Below are 21,883 nucleotides of genomic sequence, written 5' to 3' on the forward strand. Positions count from 1 at the left end.
ACTAGGACTCCCTAGGCCTAGTAGGATTCCTCCTCCCACATGGAATAGGAAAAAGGGAAGGGAAAAGGAGAAGGAATGATGGGGGCGCCCCCCCTCTCTATTCCAATTCGGACCAGACCATGGGGAGGGGTGCGGTCACCTTTTGAGGCGTTTCTTCCTTTCCCGTATGGCCCATTAAGGCCCAATACGAATTCCCGTAACTCTCCAGTACTCCGAAAAATACCCGAATCACTCGGAACCTTTCCGATGTCCGAATATAGTCGTCCAATATATCGATCTTTATGTCTCGACCATTTCGAGACTCCTCGTCATGTCCCCGATCTCATCCGGGACCCCAAAATACCTTTGGTACATCAAATCACATAATTCATAATACAAATCGTCACCGAACGTTAAGCGTGCGGACCCTACGGGTTCGAGAACTATGTAGACATGACCGAGACACATCTCCGGTCAATAACCAATAGCGAAACCTGGATGCTCATATTGGCTCCTACATATTCTATGAAGATCTTTATCGGTCAAGCCGCATAACAACATCTGTTGTTCCCTTTGTCATCGGTATGTTACTTGCCCGAGATTCGATCGTCGGTATCTCAATACCTAGTTCAATCTTATTACTGGCAAGTCTCTTTACTCGTTCTGTAATGCATCATCCCGCAACTAACTCATTAGTAACATTGCTTGCAAGGCTTATAGTGATGTGCATTACCGAGAGGGCCCAGAGATACCTCTCTGATACACGGAGTGACGAATCCTAATCTTGATTCATGCCAACCCAACAAAACCTTCGGAAACACCTATAGAGCATCTTTATAATCACCCATTTACGTTGTGACGTTTGATTGCACATAAAGTGTTCCTCCGGATATTCGGGAGTTGCACAATCTCATAATCCGAGGAACATGTATAAGTCATGAAGAAAGCAGTAGCAATAAAACTGTAACGATCACAATGCTAAGCTAATGAATGGGTCTTGTCCATCACATCATTCTCCTAATGATGTGATCCCGTTCATCAAATGACAACACATGTCTATGGCTAGGAAACATAACCATCTTTGATGAACAAGCTAGTCAAGTAGAGGCATACTAGGGACACATTGTTTTGTCTATGTATTCACACATGTATCAAGTTTCTGGTTAATACAATTCTAGCATGAATAATAAACATTTATAATGAAATAAGAAAATAAATAATAACTTTATTATTGCCTCTAGGGCATATTTCCTTCAGGAAGGTCCTTACATCATCGAGGAGGTCTATCGTTCCGGTGCCATAAAAATCAACAACGCCGAAGGCACAAATCCAAAGGTGGTAAACGGTCAAAGAATCAAACATTATATCTCAGGTACTCCCATTAATGTTGAGACCAATATAATTAATACCGTAAAACCGGAGGAGTACATAAGGGACACTTTCAAGAACGTTTCAGACTCTGAAAGGAATAGGTATGTGGTACGGTAAGTAAACCGACTCCAAAACGTTTGCAGTAGCAATTTTTCTCCGTTTTGGAATATTCAAAAATTTAGGAAAATTAAAAGTATCCAGAAAGAGACACGAGGCCACCATAAGGGTGGAGGGCATGCCCTACCCCCTGGGCGCGCCCCCGTCCTTGTGGCCACCTCGTGTGCCCTCCGGACTCCGTTTTCTTGCACGATACTTCTTTTGGTCGGTAAAAATTCATTATATAATCCCCCAAAGGTTTTGACCATAGTACCACGACAAAATCCCCAGCTTTCGTTTTGAATTGTTTCTATAGCAGATTTGGAGCAAGATGTCTTTGCAAGAGTCGGTCAGGGAGAGTAGGGTATCTCACCCCTAGCCCAAGAGCATACAACGAAGCTAACCACTTCGGGCAATCAACGGAGGAAGAGATGGAGGCCGACTTGAAAAGAGTGGATGCCCTGGAAGAGGATCAAGAAGTTACCTCTATTCTTCAAACTAGATTCATGCTGGAGGAACTTCAGAGCTCAGCAATACCAAACTCGGTCATTCCTCCCAATGCTAGATTTCTCTCTTATGAAAATATGAAAAAGAGTGTTGCTTTTTCTCCCACAGCTATGAAACATCCATGGGTGAATGGAGCTCTAGCTATCACGGGCAAACTTCGCAAGGAAGTAATGTATCTTAAGCAACAAATAAATAAGCTCGAGGAAGAGAATTGCATCCTAAGGGGCATCATCGCCAAGAATATCACACCACCACCCCCGAAGAAAGAGACATAAATACATGGGTATGGGCACTCCCCTTGGCAACTGCCAAGCTTGGGGGAGGTGCCCTGGTATCGTATCACCATCACATCTTAATCTTTATTGTTTTTCTTAGTTCGTCCTTTTGGTTATATCTAGATCTAGTAGAATAAAGTTTTAGTATGATCTAGCTTTGAGTTTTGTTTCGATCTCTATCTATGTAATCGAGTCCGTGAGTTATATATAATAAAGACTAGTTTTGAGTTGAGGGCTTTGCTTTATTTCTATGATCTTGAGGGAATTAAATAAAAGAAAGGAATAAAAAGAAATAAAAAGATAATATATTGATCTTATGGAGAGTAAAGAGTATGATGAATAAAAATTGTTGAGAGTTGACAAACATAGTTTTGGTCATTGTTGCAATTAATAGGAAGTAATAAAGAAATATAGGTTTCACATATAAATATACTATCTTGGACATCTTGTGTAATTGTGAGCACTCATTAAAATATGACATGCTAAAAAGTTGATGTTGGAAAAGGAAGACAACATAATAGGTTATGTTTTCTTATATCCGAATTGAAGTTATATTGTCATGGATCATCCAACATGTTGAGCTTGCCTTTCTCCCTCATGCTAGCCAAATTCTTTGCACCAAGTAGAGATACTACTTGTTCTTCCAAACATCCCTAAACCCAGTTTTGCCATGAGAGTCCACCATACCTACCCATGGATTGAGTAAGAACCTTCAAGTAAGTTGTCATCGGTGCAAGCAATAAAAATTTCTCTCTAAATATGTATGATCTATTAGTGTGAAGAAAATAAGCTTTATACGAACTTGTGACATGCAATAAATAAAAGCGGCGGAATGCATAATAAAGGTACTTATCACAAGCGGCGATATAAAGTGACGTTCTTTTGCATTAAGATTTTGTGCATCCAATCATAAAAGCGCATGACAACCTCTGCTTCCCTCTGCGAAGGGCCTATCTTTTACTTTTGTCTTCTGCCCTTATACAAGAGTCATGGTGGTCATCACCTTTCCTTTTTACACTTTTTCCTTTGGCAAGCACTATGTGTTGGAGAGATCCGGATATATATATATCCACTCGGATGTAGGTTTTCATAAAGTATTATTGTTGACATTACCCTTGAGGTAAAAGGTTGGGAGGCGAAACTATAATCCCCTATCTTTCTCTGTGTCCGATTGAAACTTTGAACCCATAAGTATCGCGTGAGTGTTAGCAATTGTGAAAGATTAAATGATAGTTGAGTATGGGGACATGCTGAAAAGCTCTTATATTGACTCTTCCCAATGTTATGATAAATTGCAATTGCTTCAATGACTGAGATCATAGTTTGTTAGTTTTCAATGAAGTTTCTGATCCATACTTTACTTTGTGAACGAATTTTTACTTTAGCATAATAAATTATATGGCATTATATGTTGCTGTTCTAAACATGATCATGATGCCATCATGTCCGTATTTTATTTTTATCGACACCTCTATCTCTAAACATGTGGACATATTTTTCGATTTCGGCTTTCGCTTGAGGACAAGCGAGGTCTAAGCTTGGGGGAGTTGATACGTCCATTTTGCATCATGCTTTTATATTGATATTTATTGCATTATGGGCTGTTATTACACATGTCACAATACGTATGCCTTTTCTCTCTTATTTTATAAGGTTTACATGAAGAAGGAGAATGCCGACAGCTGGAATTCTGGACTGGAAAAGGAGCAAATATTAGAGAACTATTCTGCACAACTCCAAAAGTCCTGAAACTTCACATAGAGTGTTTTTGGAATATATAAAAATATTGGGCGAAGAAAGCACCAGAGGGGGGCCACCAGCCAGCCACAAGGATGGAGGGCGTGCCCCCGTCCTTGTGGGCCCCCTGGCAGGCCTCGGATGCCCATCTTCTGCTATGTGGTGTGTTTTGACGTAGAAAAATAGGGGGAAGCTTTCTGGACGAAGCGCCGCCGTCTCTAGGCGGAACTTGAGCAGAACCAATCTAGGGCTCTGGTAGAGCTGTTCTGCCGGGGAAACATCCCTCCGGGAGGGGGAAATCATCACCATCGTCATCACCAATGATCCTCTCATTGAGAGGGGGTCAATCTCCATCAACATCTTCACCAGCACCATCTCCTCTCAAACCCCAGTTCATCTCTTGTATTCGATCTTGGTCCCAAAACCTCAGATTGATACCTGTGGGTTGCTAGTAGTGTTGATTACTCCTTGTAGTTGATGATAGTTGGTTTATTCTGTGGAAGATTATATTTTCAGATCCTTAATGATAATTAATACTCCTTTGATCTTGATTATGAATATGCTTTGTGAGTAGTTACGTTTGTTCCTGAGGACATGGGAGAAGTCCTGTTGTAAGTAATCATGTGAATTTGGAATTTGTTCGATATTTTGATGAGATGTATGTTGTCTTTCCTCTAGTGGTGTTATGTGAACATCGACTACATGACACTTCAGCATTATTTGGGCCTAGGGGAAGACATTGGGAAGTAATAAGTGTTGGAACCTCCAGTCCCTCGCCGCCGCTCTCCTCGCTCTCTGTGTTGCTGTGGCTCGAACCAACGAAGGAGAAAGGGAGGAGGAGGATGAACACGAGGACACGGTGGTTATTCCAGGCGCACAAACGCCAACTCCACAAGCTCGTACTCGCAAAACCCGCACTGTTACAACGATTAGCCGCCGTGGCTTTATACCCGGAGCCAGCGACTCGGCACGCACCCACGCTCCCTCCCCCCTCGCACCCGCGATCCGCTCGCCTCGCTCGTGCCCACGACGCACCCCGAAGCGCACGGGTCACAGCGGGCCACCAGCAGATCACACGCGATCACCCCGCGTAGCTCGCCAACGGCCTACGGTCATACACACACACACACTGCGCATGTCCGCATGGACACGCCCGTGCTGGACCTACACGCACGCACACGCTACTCGCCGTGGACCCGGCGCGCCCGACACGTTCGGTGCGCGCCCATACACGCACCAGCCGTGCCAGGCTCGACGCCGCGGCTTATTACACCCAACACTTGCGCCCTAAGCTGCGGCTCACAGCAGGCCGGCGTCCTCGACGTCGCCGTCGACCAGCAACGCACGCTCTAATGCTGGTGCCTTCTTCCACTGCGGGCACTCCCGCTTGAAATGGTCGCGCACGCCGCACTTGTAGCAGCATCCACGCCGGTTGCCGCCGTTGCCCGACGCCTCGCTCCATGCGTTGTCGTCGTCCCGTGCACCTCCCTGCTGCCGCTCGCGTGCCCTCCACTGCGCCGTCGTGAACATGAGCGCGCCGTCTGCTCGCTCGCCGTCTGTCTATCCACGCCGTCTGCCTATCCACGCCTTCACAGCCGCTCGTCGAAGGCCTTCAGGCGCCCCAGTGCATCGTCGAACAACAGCGTGTCCAGGTCGCAGAACTACTCCATCCCGGCGACCGCCGCATACAGGTGATCGGGGACGCAGTCCAGCAGCTTCTTCACCATCGTTGTGTCTTCCAGCGTTGATCCGAGCCCTGCAAAACGCGCCGCCATGGCCCCGAGCTTGCCGGCGAACTCGTCCAGCGTGTCGCCGCTTGCCATGTGCAGGAGCTCGAACTCTCCGCGTAAAGTGCCCAGCCGCGCCGCCCGCATGCGATCCACGCCCACGAACATAGCCTTCAAGCTCGCCTACACCTCTGTCGCCGTCTTCTTCGACGCCACCTGCAGCAGCAGGTCGTCGGTGAGTGCACCGAGCAGATAGGCGTGCGCGGGCTTGTCCTTCTTTGCGATGACGGCCGCCGCCGCGTCCTCTGGCACCACCACCGCCTCCCATAGCTCAGCGGCATCAAGGTTCGCCTCCACCTTGATTGAACACGCCGTGTAGTTGTCGCCGGTGAGCAGCGGCACCGACTGCGGCAGCGATCCACCAGCTCTGCCGGTGTACGGGACGATCGACATCGCCGGCGCGCCCTGATCCAAACGTGGCTCTGATGCCAATTGTTGGAACCGCCAGTCCCTCGCTGCTACTCTCCTCGCTCTCTGTGTTGCCGTGGCTCGAACCAACGAAGGAGAAAGGGAGGAGGAGGATGAACACGAGGACATGGTGGTTATTCCCGGCGCACGAACGCCAACTCCACGAGCTCGTACTCGCAAAACCCGCACTGTTACAATGATCAGCCGCCGCGGCTTTATACCCGGAGCCAGCGACTGGGCACGCACCCACGCTCCCTTCCCCCTCGCGCCCGCGATCCGCTCGCCTCGTTCGTGCCCACGACGCACTCCGACGCGCACGGGTCATGGCGGGCCACCAGCAGATCACCTGGGATCACCCTGCGTAGCTCGCCAACGGCCTGCGGTCACACACACACTGCGCATGTCCGCACGAACATGCCCGTGCTGGACTTACACGCACGCACACGCTACTCGCCGCGGACCCGGCGCGCCCGACACGTCCGGTGCGCGCCCATACACGCACCAGCCATGCCAGGCTCGACGCCGCGGCTTATTACACCCAACAATAAGTAGATGATGGGTTGCTAGAGTGACAAAAGCTTAAACCCTAGTTTATGTGTTGCTTTGTAAGGTGCTGATTTCGATCCATATGTTTCATGCTATGGTTAGCTTTACCTTAATTCTTCTTTCGTAGTTGCGGATGTTTGCGGGAGGGGTTAATCATAAGTGGGAGGCTTGTCTAAGGAAGGGAAGCACCCAAGCACCGGTCCACCCACATATCAAATTATCAAAGTAACAAACACGAATCATATGAGCATGATGAAAACTAACTTGACAACAATTCCCATGTGTCCTCGGCAGTGCTTTGCTTTATATAAGAGTTCGTCCAGGCTTGTCCTTTGCTACAAAAAGGATTGGGCCACCTTGCTGCACCATTTTTTACTTGTTACCCATTACGAATTATCTCATCATACAACTATCTGTTACCGATAATTTCAGTGCTTGCAGAGAGTACCTTGCTGAAAACCGCTTGTCATTTCCTTCTGGTCCTCGTTGGGTTTGACACTCTTACTTATCAAAAGGACTACGATAGATCCCCTATACTTGTGGGTCATCAGCGACCAGAGTTTAGGTTCTTCGGTTCCGGCGTTTTTGCATGGGATCGAGCTAGGTAAGCTCATAAGCGACATCATGGGAGGCGCACGAGCACATTGATACTTGGCTCTTCACGAAGAGGACGACAACGAACTCGACATCGGCGGCCGAAGCAGCCGCAGTGGTAGCGGCTAGCAACAATGGTGTTTTGAGCAGTAGAGGGAGGGGAAGCAAGCAGAGCTCATCAAGGGAGCACATGGAAGGCTCTTCGGGGGCTTGTAGCGTAGAACGGTGGCAAATGAAGGCGGCGTTCGTCGGATCCTGAGGTGGAAGACGTAGTCGATCCGGTCGCTCCGTTGTAGCCTGGCTTGGTCCAGTGGTTGCAGTCGACGCAGATGAGGGTGGCGCTCCTCTTGGACATGATGAGGCGGCGTGGGACAGCCGGTGGCCGCAGGATCGACAACGAGCGTGGTGGCGGCGGCTTGGCCATGTGTGCGGGAGAGGATGAGGTAGTGCGAGGAGGAGGGCGACAGAGGAGCTAGGGTTCCAGGAGCGCGTGGACGGCCTTATCCCCCCTCTGGCACCATGTAGCGGCTCAGTAGTGTCGATCCGTCGACGGCATCGGCCGCAGGCGCGCGCGATGATGTCACGGCGATGAAAACAACGACTGGTGCGGTGGGCTGGGCTGGGCCTGGCACTGTATATGCTGGGCCAGGTAAGTGCACAACACGTTTTCTTTTTTTTTTCAAACTTGTCTTTTCTGTTTTGTGGAAGTGCCTAAGGGAACTGCATCTCGGCCTGTTTGTTCTCCTTCTCCTCAACCCTAGTGCATATCTTGATGTCCTCGGGCGCGAGAAGCACCGCGAACTCACGACACTCAGGGAAGTTCAGAATCGCCCCTTACTGAAAGAACTCTAGTGCCATGCATCATAAGCGTGCGCCGCTAACTCCGGGTGTCTCAATGGCCAAATTTGTGTATTAATTACATTGTCCTTCCTAATGGTGGCATAGTACTTATTTCTCTTCTGTCCCACACCACGAAACCTCAGAGCCATCTGTGACGAAGCATATATAACTAACAAGTTTGTAAAAAATGGGCATATTAACGAGTACCTGCAAAACCTACGATGTAATAAAACATACACTACAGCTACACTAATATAATCATAGTCTAGAACTACACTAAATTCTTTCACTACAAGTAAACTACATAGAACTACAATAAAAGTACACTATCTAAAATCATAGTCTACAACTACACTAAATTCTTTCACTACAAATAGATTACATATAACTACAATAAAAGTACACTATCTAAAATCATACTCTACAACTACACTAAATTGTTTCACCACAAGTACACTACATAGTACTACAATAAAAGTACATTATCTAAAATCATAGTCTACAACTACACTAAATTCTTTCATCACAAGTACACTAGTAGAACTACAATAAAATTACATTATCTAAAATCATAGTCTACAAATCATATAATATAATATTACACTAAAATTTTACACTACTCTTACACACAAAATTTCCACATTATTCTAACTTTTACACTACACTAAGTAGAACACACCCGTGGCGGCAATAGATGGCGAGGGGGCGTTGAGGCGTATGGGGGCGGGGACAACGGCCGGGGTGGAGGCGAGGCTACGTGGGCGGCGATGATGGAGGCGGAGGCGACGACAGCGGGGATGGCGGCGTTGGAGGCGGAGGCGACGGGGGCTTCGGCGGTGGAGGCGAAGGCAGAGGCGGCGGTGGAAGCGGAGGCGACGGCGACGGGGGCGGCGATTTAATGTGGATCGAATGGAGACAGATGGTTGTGTGTGTGGGTGGGGGAGGGGTGTTTTAATCAATCCGTCTGGGGGGCGACGGGGTAATTGCTGGCATTGGCCTACGTGGCCAATGCCATTGCTATTATATTGTTATTTTTTGTATCTGGTGTTGCACATATTTTTTTTTTATATTCATATAGATGTTTAGCTTCTTATTTTATTGTTTTATTTTCCTATTATTTATTTTATTTTTATTTTTATTTATTATTTTGTGTAAATATGTAAACATACAAGTAAAACCAATAATTAAAACACAACATCGATCTCATTAATCTAGCCTAGATACATAATAGTTGAAGAATGAAAATAATAACAAATATATATATAACATCTACTACTACACTCTTTATCTAGACAAAGAACATCATCAGTGTAATGATTTTCACGAGAAAAAAAGTTGCCACTACTCCAGCAGGGAGAACGAGGCCAAGCATAACATGAGCTAAAAGGGCATATTGAAGCATCTTGAATTTTTGGATTTGGCCGTGCATCACATCAGTCTTCAGCTGCATCTCATCTATCTGTTGTCTTAGTTCACCAATGGAGTACTGGAGCAACTCGCTCACGTACTTCAGCACGAGATCAACCCATATCCATGTGTAGCAATATTTTGTCCCTAACGTCTGTGGATCACAATATACACACACATATATTAATGATCACGACACTCTATATATAAAGTTGAATTGTACAAATTAGCAGAAATAGATCATAGATCAAGATGTATTTTCTGTCATGTTACCTTTCCATGGTTACTTTAGATGTACAACTTTCGCTCTGGATTACTTTGTGTGTGCGACATATGTTTATCAGCAGGGCGTCCACAGCCGCTGTCGGGAGAAACGACACCTACGGGGTCACGATGAATCCCTTTTGCTACGGTTGGCGGGCGAGGGGCCGTGGAAAGAGCGGGATTGAGAGATCAACGCAGGGGGGTTATCCAGGTTCGGGCCACAAGTGATGTGTAATACCCTACTCCTGCTGGTTTATGTTTATCTGGTATTCTTGGACTAGCTACAAAGCGTGCAGGGTCCAAAAAGTCTGGATCCTTCCTTAGTACACCGCGGGCCTCCTTTTATAGTTGAAAGGGGCTGCCACAGTGGCACACAGGAGGTGAAAAGTTGTATAGTAGTCGAGTCTATCTCCTGGCATCGTAGGACAAACACATTCAATGCGCTGCCGAAGTGCCCTTCTTGCTTTATCAGGGACGGCAAGGAAGCTCGTCCCAGCTGTCGCTGCCTCGCCTGGCTTCGACGCGCGTCTGAGCTGACGAGGCGTGTAGCGCCACGCTTGCTGGCTGGCTGCTGAGTTGGTGCGGTGGCAGAGTCTTCACGAAGATCTGCATGCCACCATGCAGGTGCTTGCTGAGTTGGTCTAGAGGCCGCACGTCCCCACGGAGGTGCTCGCCTAGTTGGTGGGCTGGCAGCTGTGTGGGAATGACGGTCGAGTCTTGGCTGGTGTGGGCCTGGCTGCGGCCCCGCGGATGTCTTTGGCAAGGGTCTTGCCGGGCCCCGACAAGGGTCTTGCCGTGGCATCGTGGGTGTCCTGGCAAGGGTCTTGCCGGGGGAGGACTCGTGGGTATCCTCCGCAAGGATCTTTCTGAGGATCTTCGTCTTCTGATTCTCATCTAGTCTTGCATGTTCTTGGTCTTCACAAAGATTTGCATGCCACCACGGAGGCGCCTCCCAAGCTTTGGTTCCAATGTGGTTGAGGGCGGCGGAACTCCCAGGCTCAAGGGCGGCAGCCCTGCTGGCGCTAGGCAAGTTGCCCCGGCAAGGTTCTTGATGGGGCTGGGGAGGCCGCCTCAGTAAGGGCCTTGCCGGGGGAGTCCACCTCGCCCTTCTGCTCTTTGTGCTTCTGGCTTGGCGTTGCTCTGGTTACCTTTGCCTCTTCTGCCCCGTGAAGCGTGGCCACGGGCGTGGGGCTGCGATTGCCCATGCACAAGTAAAGGGGTACAAAAAGGGACCCCTACTTTTGTACACCGACAGGAGCCCCCGGGCCTGGGACACATATAAGCGCGGGGCGTTATTGGGCCAGGCCCAGGACGGTGTGCGGGCACGCGTGCGGTGGAGTTTTTACCGCAGTAACTCCCTCGCTCGTTGCGCTTCCCCATGACCCACATTGAATGCGTGACGTGGGGGTCGTGCGTGGGGCGGTGGCTGCACGCATGCGTCACATCGTGGTAAAGAGGCGGCTCGCGCCTTCCCCATAAAAAGAGGAAAATGCAGGGGGGCGGCTCATTTACTAAGTGGACTCGAGTCGTGGCCTTCAAGGCGCCCGTGCCCCACGATCACCGGGTGGAAAACAGTCGCCTCACTTGTCTCCTCAATTTTGGCTTGCTCGCCACGTGTCCCCCATGCCTCGAAGATGGTAGGCGGTGGACGCGGGGGGCACGGGCCTTAAATGACATGGCAGGAAACCGGGTCGTCGCTGGTTGGAGCAGCGGGTCGGTCTCGATTCCCTGCGCCCCTGGTGGCCGGATTGGTTAAGTGGGCGGCCGAGCCCCGGCCCCGCCCCTTTATAAGAAGGGGAGGGGGATGGCACCCCTTAATCTCTCATCATTCATCTCCTTCCACCTTGGCTCCTTCCTTCCTTCTGCTATGGCGAGAGGGCGCGCCGACACTCCGATGGCGGCCACGAGGGTCTCTGCTTGATAGCGTGCCCCTCCTTCCCAAGACCTCGTGGCGGCGGAGCCGGCCGTGAGAGGAAGGGGGAGGGGGCGAGGCCGAGGCCGCCGTGGCGCTCGGGGAAGAGGAGGACGGGGCGGCACACCGGCCTCGCCCCCGCTAGCGGCCCCTCCCCCAATGGAGGGCCACGTCGGAGACCAGCCCCGCGAGTTCGTCATCAGGCTGCACCGGCCAGTGCGCCGTCGTCTTCGTCTCCCTACTCCGTTTGCTCGGGAGATGGAGCTCGACCCACGACATGCTCTGAGGTTGCATATGAGGGGCTGCGGGAATGGCAGCATATGAGGGGCTCGTTCTCCACTTCAAATTAATGGAGAACGGCCTGCTCTCCATCAAGGTCTTTGGGCACTTGGGAACTCGCCTAAGGTGTTGCGTGGAGAGATCCTCAGATGATGAAGATTCCTCCTCAAGCGGGAGTGATGACGAGGACAGCGACAACGACAACGAGGGCGTCAAGCGGGAGGATGCCGACTCCGATTGACTGCGCCGCCCTCCTCCCTCAGCCACGCGCCCTGCCGAAGGTCTTCCTCGTCAAGCTCTCCATCGGCGCATTGCCCGTCGCCTCCTTTTTGCCTTCACCTGCTGCACCTGGGAGGAAAGGGGCAAGAACGGGGATCACGGGGCACTTATCATTTTTAGTTTTTAAGCCTGCGAGTACTTGTTAGATTTAAACCTTATAACCCCCTGCTCATGTTTACATTCCGTACGAACTGTACCTGTTTGGAACGTATTAATGAAAAAGGGGGCTTGCTGGGTTCTTTATGCATGAGCGAGGCCCATGCCAAGGAATGAATCCTTGTTATTTTTAAGATAAACATTGTCGCCCGGCAACAGGCCTTGCCGTCCCCTCACTTCATTCACCACCGTCCTCACGCTCTTGGCGGAGGCAGGGGCGAAGTAGGGTTAGGCCCTTCGTTTGCTTCCTTGTCACCGCAACTACAACCAGATTCCAGCCCAGGGAATAGTTCTTGGGCACAGGAAAGGGGGAGCACGGTGGCCCAGGAATAAACAAGGCTTCATACGTCCCAATTCCATACGGAAATGCATAACAGGGGATAAAGGACTTATCTGAATCTGCAGCCCCCGGCAACCTTGGCTTGCCGTGGTTGGGTGCTTGAATCTGTAGCCCCCGGCAATGGCTTGCCGGGGTCGGGGATGTCGATCCGTCTCCCTACCCTTAAATGGCTTAGCAGAAACGCCTGTGCAGCCTGCGAACCAAAGAAAAGACTGGAAAGGACGGAAAGACACACACCCGACCTCTATGGTAGGGGTTAGTTACCATCGGGCACTATCAACCCTACCAAAGAGAGACTTAACCTAGCATGCGTGCTAAAACTTAGGGCGCCAGCACTTCATTTATTTATGCTCAGGGTCTGCGCCTGGCTCTGTACAAAGGGTTACATGCCTTGTCGGCAAGGCTTGTACAAAACGTGGTTTGCCGGGAGGCCTGGCAACTGCGCCTCATGGGTAAAACTTACGAAGATGTTCGATGTTCCAGGAGTTGCTCGCTGGGATACCATCTTTGGTCTCTAGGCGGACTGCGCCAGGCCTGGTGACTCGTATTACCCGATAAGGGCCTTCCCACTTCGGCGTCAACTTGTTGGAATTCTTGGCCGACTGAACGCGCCGAAGAACAAGGTCGCCTTCCTCAAGACTTCGGGCATGAACCTTGCGGCTATGGTAGCAGCGCAAGGCTTGCTGGTAGCGTGCAACTCGCATAGCCGCCCGAAGACGATCTTCCTCAAGGATCGTTGCGTCATCTTGCCGCAACTGCTCTTTCTCAGGCTCGTCATAAGCGAGCACTCGAGGTGACCTGTGTGTGAGTTCCGTGGGGAGAACTGCTTCTGCCCCGTATACCAGGGCAAAGGGTGTCTGGCCGGTGGCTCGATTTGGCGTTGTTCTAATCGACCAAAGAACCGTCGGTAACTCATCAATCCAACGCCTTCCACACTTGTGCAACTTGTGCAACCTATCAAAAGTATTTGTCCTTAGGCCTTGCAGTACTTCAGCATTTGCCCTCTCCGCCTGGCCGTTGCTCCGTGGGTGTGCCACTGAAGCGAAATAGACCTTGCTACCAAGGTCCTGGATGTATTGCATGAAGGCGCGGCTTGTGAACCGCGTGCCGTTGTCGGTGATGACCCTGTTCGGCACACCAAAACGGCAAACTAGCCCCTTGAAGAACTTGACGACCGACTGTGCTGTCACCTTCCTCACTACCTCCACTTCGGGCCACTTTGTGAACTTGTCGATTGCGACGTACAAGTACTCAAAGCCCCCGACAGCTCGGGGGAAGGGGCCTAGTATGTCGAGCCCCCAGAGCAAAAATGGCCAGGAGAGACGGATTGTTTGAAGGGCTTGAGCTGGTTGATGAAGTTTCTTCGAATGGATTTGACATGCTTCACACTTGGTTACTAGCGCAGCTGCATCCTGGAGGGCTGTGGGCCAGAAGAAACCTTGTCGGAATGCCTTACCGGCAATGGCCCTTGACCCTATGTGGGAGCCACACATACCTCCATGTATCTCTGCCAACAGCTCTAGTCCGTCCTTCTGAGGAATGCACTTCAACCTGACTCCGTTTGGCCTCCTTCTATACAGGGTATCATCCACAAACTGGTACATGTTGGACCGACGGGCTACTTTCTCTCCTTCTTCCTGCTCCTCGGGGAGCTGTCCTGTTTGGAGGAAACGGACGGTGGGTTGCGCCCATGCCGGAACCTGGGGCTTGACGACAATGACCAAAGGCACATCTTCGGCCGCAGGGGCAGCTGCCTCTACGGTCAGGGCCTGGGGCCCCGTCAGAGGTAGTTGCCCCTCGGCAAGCTTGGGGTACCCGGCAACCTCCTTGCCGGCGGCTCCTGGGAGCTTAGCGGGAAGGTACTTGCCGGGGCTTGTCTTCCTTCGCTTGTTCTGCCTTGCTGATGGCTCTACGGATGGTTGTATTAACTGAAGTACAAAGGTACTTGGTTCCACAGGCAACTTGAGGGCAGCGCGTTTCGACAGGTCGTCGGCAATGCTGTTCCCTGCTCGGGGAACATGTTCTGCCTGTAGGCCATCGAAACGTTCTTCCAACTTCCTCACTTCATTCACATAGGCCTCCATCAACGGGCTCTGGTAATCCTTGTTAACTTGCTTGATGATGAGCTGCGAATCACCTTTGATGATGAGCTTCTTGCTTCCGAGGTCCGCCGCGATCCTGAGACCGGCAAGCAACCCCTCGTACTCCGCTGTATTGTTCGTTGATTTTTCCCGGGGGAAGTGCATCTGGATTACGTACTTGAGGTGCTCTCCGGTGGGTGCGACGAGTAGCACGCCAGCACCAGCACCTTGGAGTGAGAAAGCTCCGTCAAAGTACATAATCCACTCACTGCTCGTCTCCTTGCCGGGAAGGGTGATCTCTTGAATCTCCTCGTCGGGCATTGCTGTCCACTCTGCTATGAACTCTGCCAAAGCTCGGCTCTTGATCGTTCAAGTACTTTCAAACCTGAGGCCAAAGCTCGACAACTCCAATGCCCACTCCACAATCCTCTCTATCACATCTGGGTTGTGCAAAATCCGTTGAAAGGGAGGCGGGTGACGACGGTGATCTCGTGCGCTTGGAAATAATGGCGCAGCTTTCTCGAGGCCATGAGGAGGCCGAAAAGCAGCTTCTGCATTCCAAAATATCTTGACCTAGCCCTCTGCAGGAGGGAACTGACAAAATACACTGGGTGCTGCTCCATCTTCTTCTTCTGCCCCACTTCGCCCATCCGCTCAGACTCTGCCTCGCCGGGACCGGGCCTTGCCGGGGGTTCTGGTTTGTCGGCGTTAGGCTCTGCCAGGGAGGACCCTGGCTCGCCATCCGACGGCTCTGCTGCAACTGCTGCTTCTTCCTCAAGTTCCCTCTGTGCCACCAGCACAACACTGACCACTTGATTCATTGCTGCTAAGTACAACAGCAACAACTCCCGTGGTTTAGGCGCGACTAGTATTGGCGTGGAGGAGAGGTACCTCTTCAAATCTTGCAGCGCTGCCTCTGCCTCTGGAGTCCATTTTACTGGACCCACCTTTTTCAAAACTTCGAAAAAGGGGATGGTGCGCTCAGCAGATTGGAGATGAACCTACTCAGGGCAGCAACGCAGCCGGCGAGCCTACGGACGTCTTTGACCCGTTTCGGCGCCTCAATCTGCTCGATCGCCTTGATCTTGTCGGGATTTTCTTCGGTTCTGCATTGAGACACAAAGAACCCGAGAAGTTTGCCGAAGGGGACACCGAACACGCACTTCTCTGGGTTGAGCTTGAGGTTGATCTTGCGCAGATTGGCGAATGTTTCTTCTAAATCTTCCACGAACGTGGCCTGTCCTTGGTTTTGACCACTTTGTCATCCGTATAAGCTTCCATATTTCTATGTAGCTGGGGCTCAAAACCAATCTGGACTGCTCGGGCAAATATTGAACCAGCGCTCTTCAACCCGAAAGGCATTCGTACAAACAGTACGTACCACATGGGGTGATGAACGCGGTCTTCTCTTCGTCTTCCTTCATCATGAAGATCTGGTGGTATCCTCAGAAGGCATCGAGGAATGACAGCAGGTCACACCCGGCAGTGGAGTCTACAATCTGGTCGATGCATGGCAGAGGGAAAGGATCCTTTGCACATGCTTTATTGATGTCTGTGTAGTCAATACACAGCCTCCACTTCCATTTGCTTTACGCACCACCACCGGATTGGCCAACCATGTGGGGTGGAGTACTCCTCTTACCAGGCCTGTCGCCTCCAACTTCCTGATTTCTTCAATGATGAACTCTTGTCGCTCCAAATCTTGCTTCCTAACCTTCTGCTTGACGGGCCGCGCGTGAGGACATACAGCAAGATGGTGCTCAATCACCTCCCTGGGAACGTCGGGGATGTCAGATGCTTGCCATGCAAATACATCGACATTCGCCCGCAGGAAGGCAACGAGCACGCTTTCCTATTTGCCGTCGAGGGTGGAGCTTATGTTGAAAGCCCCGCCCGTGCCGTCCTCCTTGACGGACACCGTCTTGGTTTCTGGTGGTGCAGCCTTGGACTTCTTGCTCTTGCCGGTGGAGCTCTCTGGCACGTCCTCAACTAGAGCACAGCACTCCGAAGAGGTGCGCTTGCCGGAGTGGATGCAAGAGGTCTTGCCGGCCTTCTTCCTTCCCGGCGCTTCATCGGCAGGAGCAAGTGCCCTGGCGGCAGCTGCCGCAACTGCCTCTCGGTAGAGTTGGTCGGCGCAGATGAGCTCGTGTTTCTTGTCAGAGGGGACGGTGATGATGGTCAACGGCCCTGGCATCTTCAATGTGTTGTAGATGTAGTGTGACGCCGCCATGAACTTGGCCAGCGCTGGGCGGCCAAGGATCCCGTTGTACGGTAGGGGGATCTCGGCAACATCAAAAACGATCTTCTCCGTCCTGTAGTTCAGCTCGCCCCCGAACGTAACGGGCAGCGTGATTTTACCTTTCGGCTGACTCCTTCCCGGGTTGACCCCTTGGAACGTGCCCGTCTCCTCGAGATCTCCATCAGGAATCTACAGCTTCTTGATCACAGCGGGCGAGATCAAATTCAGACCGGCCCCACCATCAACCAGCACTTTGGTCACCTTGAGGTTGCGTATTGTTGGTGAAACCAACAACGGCAAACACCCGACTGCAGTTGTGCGATCAGGGTGATCCTCGGTGTCAAAAACGATGGGCGTGTGGGACCACTTCAGGGGCTTCTGGGCATCGAACGACGGCTCTGCCGCAGTGACCTCACGCGCCCACTGCTTGAGCTGGTGTTGTGATGTGTGCAACGAGGCACCACGGTCGACGCACATGGCCTCTGTAGCCTTCTGGAACTCGTGCTCGCCAGACTCGTCGTCCTCGTCGTGATCATCATCTTCCTCTTTCTTGTCGCGGCCCCGAGCGGGCCTCTCTTGTTGGTTATCGTTGCTGCGGCGACCCCCTTGGCCGCCACGCTTCTTGCCGGATCCCTCAGCACCATCCCGACCCTTCTCCTTGTCTCGCCTTTCATATTCAGCCTTCTGCTTTTCTGCAAGCAGCTCAACCTGTCGGCAGTTCTGGAGGTCATGGCCCTTGGTGCGGTGGATCTTGCAGTACTGCTTGTCGGAGCCTCCTGGCCTGCCGGCGGCCGCCAGGGCCAAGCAGGCGGCACACCCGGCAACCTCCTTGCCGGGGTCGTCAGCCTTGGCCTTTTTGGCGGCACCGAGCTCGCCGGATCCCTCAACGGCAAGCACAGTCTTGCCCTTGCGCTTCCTGTTGCAGCGCCGGCCCTTTGTCAGGGCGGCGGTATCTTCGTCTATGGAGTCAGTTTCCGCACCGGCATCCTCGCTGGGGTACTTCATCCCCTCTTCAGCTCGAGCACATCTATCGGCCAGAACATAAAGTTCAGCCACATCCTTGACCTTGTTCATCGCCAACTCTTCACGCATCTTGTGGTTGCGCACATTATGATGGAATGCGCTGACAACGGCGGCGGGGTGAACATTTGGGATGTTGTACTACACCCGGCTGAACCTCTGTATGTACTTGCACAGGTTTTCACCTTTTTCTGGGGGATGATGTGCAAATCGCTTGCCTGGCCATGAGCTTGGTGGCCTCCAGTGAAGGCACCAACAAACTCATGACACAGATCCGACCAAGAAGAAATGGAATCCACTGGCAAGTGCATCAACCACGACATGACATTGGATTTGAGTGCCAACGGGAAGTAATTGGCAAGCACCTTGTCATCGCGAGCTCCAGCAGCTTGCATCGCGATGGTGTAGATGCTGAGGAACTCCCACGGGTGGGTCTTGCCATTGTACTTCTCGCCAACATCGGGCTTGAACGTGAGGTGGGAGGGCCATTGGAACTGCCGCAACTCTCGAGTAAAGGCTGGACAACCCACCTCGTAAGGCAGGTCGCCGGGGCCCCCCAGCGCCGGGTGGTCTATAGTAGGCCCGGCACGCTGATCTGACTGATGGCGCATCTCCCGTCGTTGTTCGATGGTAGTTCGAGCATCTTCCTGGGCCCGTTCCCGAAGGACTTGACGTTGGTCGCGGCGGGTTCGCGGGTCGGACGATGCTGTGGAAACGTTGTCACCGACGTTGGGTCGACGGGCCGTTGGCTGTTGTCACGGCCGCAGGGGGGGGAGTGCACCGTGGTCGCAGCGTCTGTGGTCCCCCCACCGCCGGCATGCACCGGCTCGTCAGGACGCCGGTGCGAGGGTCTCGCTGGGAGCGGCTCGTCTTTTTTGGCGAAGCTTACAAGGCTTCGGATGGTGGCTCTCGACTCGTCAAGCTTCTCCGCAGCAGGGGGAAGTCGAGGAGCAGCTGCACGCGCGTCAGCGCTTCTGCTGGCGTAGGCGGCGGCGAGATCTGCGTAGACCGTGATGCACTCCAACTTCTAACCGGGTTAGAAGGGGCTCTGTCGCGGTCTCGCGGTCGCACGCCGCCTGCACCGGCGTCTGAGTGCGCACGCCGGCCTGGTTCGTCCTGCGAGTGGCGCACATGGCTCTTTCCGTGGCGGTGCCCAGGGGCTCCGGCATCGCGGTGTTGCTCATCGCGCGCGGCTTGGGAAGCGCGCGGCGCGGGCGCCAGCTGGGGTGCCGTAGAGGTTGCTGCGCCGCCCGTGGGTAGCTCGGCCCCCCGGACCCAGTGGGCCGTGGCTCGTCGTCTCGGATTTGGACGACGCTGCTCGCCTGGCTCCGATCGCCAGAATGTCATGGATGCTCGCGGGCCATGTCTCCGGCCCCATCCGTGGCCACCCGGCTGCCTGCTCGCGCTGGCGCGGACGGGCCGACCCCGGACAAGCCGATCGCTGTGATCCCCTTTTTCTTGGGGCCATGGTGATGATGAAGCCGGTGCGCTAACCTCCAAACCGGATTTTCACAGCTCGTGCCCCCTACTTGGCGCGCCAAAGATGTCGGGGGAAATGACACCTACGGGATCACGAGGAATCCCTTTTGCTACGGTTGGCGGGCGCGGGGCCGTGGAAAGAGCGAGATTGAGAGATCAACGCAGGGGGGTTATCTAGGTTCGGGCCGCAAGTGATACGTAATACCCTACTCCTGCTGGTTTATGTTTATCTGGTGTTCTTGGACTAGCTACAAAGCATGCAGGCTCCAAAAAGTCAGAATCCATCCTTAGTACGCCGCGGGCCTCCTTTTATAGTCAAAAGGGGCTGCCACAGTGGCACACAGGAGGTGGAATGTTGTACAGTAGTCGAGTCTATCTCATGGCATCATAGGACAAACGCATTTAATGCGCTGCCGACGTGCCCTTCTTGCTTTATCGGGGACAGCAAGGAAGGTCGTCCCAGCTGTCGCCGCCTCGCCTGGCTTCGACGCACGTCCGAGCTAACGAGGCGTGTAGCGCCACGCTGGTTGGCTGGCTGCTGAGTTGGTGCGGTGGCAGAGTCTTCACGAAGATCTGCATGCCACCATGTAGGTGCTTGCTGAGTTGGCCTAGAGGCCGCACATCGCCACGCAGGTGCTCGCCTAGTTGGTGGGCTGGCAGCTGTGTGGGAACGTCGGTGGAGTCTTGGCTGGTGTGGGCCTGGCTGCGGCCCCGCGGATGTCTTCAGCAAGGGTCTTGCCGGGGCCCTGGCAAGGGGTCTTGCCGTGGCATCGCGGGCGTCCCTGGCAAGGGTCTTGCCGGGGGGGACTCGTGGGTATCCTCGGCAAGGATCTTGCCGAGGATCTTTGTCTTCTGATTCTCATCTAGTCTTGCATGTTCTTAGTCTTCACAAAGATCTGCATGCCACCACGGAGGCACCTCCCGAGCTTTGGTTCCAATGTGGTCGAGGGCGTCGGAACTCCCAGGTTCAAGGGCGGCAGCCCTGCTGCCGCTGGGCAAGTTTCCCTGGCAAGGTTCTTGCCGGGGCTGGGGAGGCCGCCTCGGCAAGGGCCTTGCCGGTGGAGTCCACCTCGCCCTTCTGCTCTTTGTGCTTCTGGCTTGGCATTGCTCTGGTTGCCTTTGCCTCTTCTGCCCCGCCAAGCGTGGACATGGGCGTGGGGCTGCGACTGCCCGCGCACAAGTAAAGGGGTACAAAATGGGACCCCTACTTTTGTACACCGACAGCCGCAAAGCAGCACCGGTGCCCTCGCTCGATTCCCGACAGTTTTGGTGCCGGCTGCATAGTTGCCGGATCGAAGGGACGTCATGCTGCAGCGAGATTATTCACCAGACAGGGCTGGCTGCATTGGCCATGGCGAGCGCATGTAGTAGCCAATGGGGCCAGAAGAGAGCTCGACCAAGGCGGCGGAGTCCCAAACTTTCAACACGCCCCGCCGACGTGGGCTTGCACGTGGGGCTCATGCCGATTCGACAAGCTCCGGTGGGTCCATTATCACCAAAGCAACTGACTAAGAGGGACTATAATTTTGTGGAGAATAGAAGTGAATGTATTTGAGAACAAGTGCTGCCAACACATCTATATATAGGCAGAAATTAGTGCTGGCGTCCCCGACGACGACACGAGAACACAAGCTTAAGTATCTATGGCGTTTTTATAAATTTCACTACAGTAGTATATTGCAACTGGTCACGACAACTCGGCCCACATAGTAGTGACATCATAAGTATTAAGAATGCAGTGATAGCAATGTATAGCCGGTGTACCAATTTGGACGATGGAAGCACTATTTGAAAAAAATAGTGCTCGCGTTGATGAAAAACGGCGCGCCACAAACGAAAGTTGTGGCTAGCCGTTTTGCCACTAGTGATAGCTACAGTGCATCAGTTGCATGTCCATCCGTACTCCTTGCATTGAGATCGATTATAAGGCCTCTCCATTGCCCAACGATCAGCCTCATTGATGTAAGACTATCTTATACTTTTGCGTCTTCCCTTATAAAGGCTAACCATCATTCTCTTTGCCATCCAAAGTGCTAAGTACATGGCTCACGCTCAGGTATTGTGTGGGAGTTTAAAAAGCTAAAGCGAGAAAAAGTATGATTTAATTTCTTTGTTTGGCACCGAGGTGTTCGTGATAGATATATTTTTGTTAGGAATACCGAGCTATTCCATGCTTAAATGATTAAGTGTGTAGGGATAATGTTCTTTAGCATTTATATTTTCAAAGGCAATGATTATTTGCTAGTATGTTTGTGTATTATTGTTTTGATGTCAAATTGATAGATTA

The sequence above is a fragment of the Aegilops tauschii genome, chromosome 2 (assembly GCF_002575655.3).
Source record: "Aegilops tauschii subsp. strangulata cultivar AL8/78 chromosome 2, Aet v6.0, whole genome shotgun sequence".
Classification (NCBI taxonomy): Eukaryota; Viridiplantae; Streptophyta; class Magnoliopsida; order Poales; family Poaceae; genus Aegilops; species Aegilops tauschii.